This window comes from Athene cunicularia, unplaced genomic scaffold, assembly GCF_003259725.1.
Source record: "Athene cunicularia isolate RWA unplaced genomic scaffold, athCun1 SCF_102, whole genome shotgun sequence".
Taxonomy (NCBI): domain Eukaryota; kingdom Metazoa; phylum Chordata; class Aves; order Strigiformes; family Strigidae; genus Athene; species Athene cunicularia.
Window position 1 is genome coordinate 16996 of NW_020799159.1, and position 2477 is coordinate 19472.

Genomic DNA, 2477 nt, shown 5'->3' on the forward strand with positions numbered 1-2477 from the left:
AATACACTGATGCTTTAGGGGGAGAAGTGACTTGCATTCCATTATTCTTAAATAAAGCATGTTTATAGATTGTGGATAGCTGTGTACATAGAGTATCATCACTTGACTTTCTGGCGTGGGAAATAACAAGAATGCAGGGAAAGCTAGAGACGGAAGTTCCTTTTCCAAGTTATGATCACGTTGGCACTGAAACTGAAAACACCTAAGTTCCCCTTGGTAGAGGAGTCTTTAGAAGATTTGGTGTTTCTTTTGGTAGAACTGTGAAAGACTTGAGAAGGAAGATGGATAACTTGAAGCTTGAAAATAGCCCCTGTCAGGGCTCAGTAGGAAGCGTTCAAGTGACTGTTGCTTACTCAAAGGCAGCAAAGAGATGGTTCCGGTTCCCTCTCTCTGTTGCACTGCTTTTCTTATAAAGAAATAATACAAAGTGTTATTGAATATTGTGACTTTCTTCCTCTGCCAGGAACAGCAGCTGTTTCTTGGCTTTCTCCACATCCTGGGCTGGGCCCCTGATGGTCACAGTGTCACTGCCAGAGCCCTCGGTTGTCAAGTGGATGTGCACTCCACCACACTCCTCCATGATGGAGCGGATGAAGCGGCCTTTGGTGCCAATGAGGGAATTGTGCAGTTTGGAAGGAATGGAGACCTCCACCTCTGTGATGGTGGCCAGCTCCTTCTGGATGGTGAGAATTCTGTGGTGAGCAGCCCCACAGTTTGTTGTCTTGCCTGTGATAACAATTGTCTCCGAGTTGCTGTTCTCTGCTGGCAGATCAATTTTGGTGTTGCTTTCTTCATGGATCTTGTTGTTGGCACCTCCTTTCCCTATGATATTCTTGTGGAATTGTTTGAAGATGGGGAGAGAAATAGAAAAGCTGTTTTTAACCAGGTCTGCAACCATCTTTTGCATGTACTTGGTGCACTTCTCCACCTCATTTTTGGGACCTTTAAGTTGGACCATGTCGCTCTTATGCGCAGGGTCTGTGAAGTTGATGATAACCTCTGGGAATTTCTCCCGTATTTCCCGGATCCGCTCGCCCTTCTGTCCAGTGATGGTCCGGTAGAATTTCTGCTCAATGATTAGGTCCTTGGTGCATTCATTTTCCATATGGGAAGCGAGTTCCAGCAGCTCTTTCTTGGTTTGTTGGACCCCCTGTGGGTCTCCTTCAATTCTGATCAGGTTGCTCTTCTCATTGTCCGGAGGAATGCGCACAGACACCTTGTAGAGGTGCTTGATCCTGTTAATGTTAGCTCCATTCTTGCCAATCAGGTGTCGGTGGAATTTGTGGTCAGCGTTGATTTCTGCACAATCCATCCGGTTGATCAGATCCTTGATCATGACTTCAATTTGTTCCTGAGCCACATTCACATCTTCTGTAGGTCCTTCCAAAGTGATTTTATCCTCTCCTTCAGTGAATTTGATGTGAACCTTTGGCATCTGCTGAGTTCTTTTAGCCAGGTTTTGTCCTTTCTTTCCAATAATGATACGATGAAGCCAAGAGGGGGCAGAGACCGAGGAGACGGTAAAACTGTTGGCCTTTGCGTAGACTTCAGTCAATGCTTGCCCAAGCTTTTTGGGCTCACCTTGTAGTATCACTGTCTCCGAGCTACTGTCAGTGGGTGGGATCTCGACAGAGACTCCAGTTTTCTCCAATATCTCCTGCAGGGAATTCCCCTTGGGGCCGATGACATACTTGTGCTGGGACTTCTTCACCTCCACTGCAATGGTAGTAGTCTTCTTTTTCTTCTCCTCGTAGATCTTCTTAACACGAGCCACAGCCTGGGCTAGCTGCTCCTTTTCTCCTGTGAAGACTATCTCTGTCTTATTGACACTGGGTGGAGGAATGTTGATGCGCGTCCCTGTGTCCTGCATGAGCTCGCTCACCAGCTTGCTGTAAGGGCCAGCAATGAAGGGCTGGTATACTTTCTCCACATCCAGCCTCTCCATGGCACGCTTATCCTGCTCAGCAGAGATAAGCAGGATCTCGTGTCGGGCCTTCTCAATCCCTTATTTAGTGCCGGTGATCTTGATCTGTGATGGTTTGACTCTGGCTAAATGCCAGGTATCCACCAAGTCGCTCTATCACTTTCCCCTTCACTTTCCCCCCTCCCTTTTCCCCTTGTTTTCTCAATAGGGTAAAGAGGGGAACGAAGATAAACTAACCCTTGTGGGTGAAACAAAAGGAGTTTTAATATAAGCAAAGCGAAGCAAAAGTCCACGCACGGAAGCAAAAGCAAATGGATTTAGTCTCTACTTCCCATGGACAGGCGATGTCAGGCCTTCTCAGGCAGCAGGGCTCCAATACGCGTAGTGGTTGCCTCGGAGGATGAAGGGTGACCCCACCCCCTTCCCCCTTTCTCCCAGCTTTATACTGAGCAAACGTCATATGGTATGGAATATCCCTTTGGTCGGTTTGGGTCAGCTGTCCTGGCTGTGTCCCCTCCCAAGATCTTGCCCACCCCGTCCCACTGGGGGAAAT

General features: G+C 47.7%; 1 pseudogene; it reads right to left on the reverse strand.

Moving 5' to 3' along the window:
* Nucleotides 1–430: 430 nt before the first annotated feature.
* On the reverse strand, nt 431–2026 carry LOC113490500 (annotated as a pseudogene).
* Nucleotides 2027–2477: the final 451 nt, after the last annotated feature.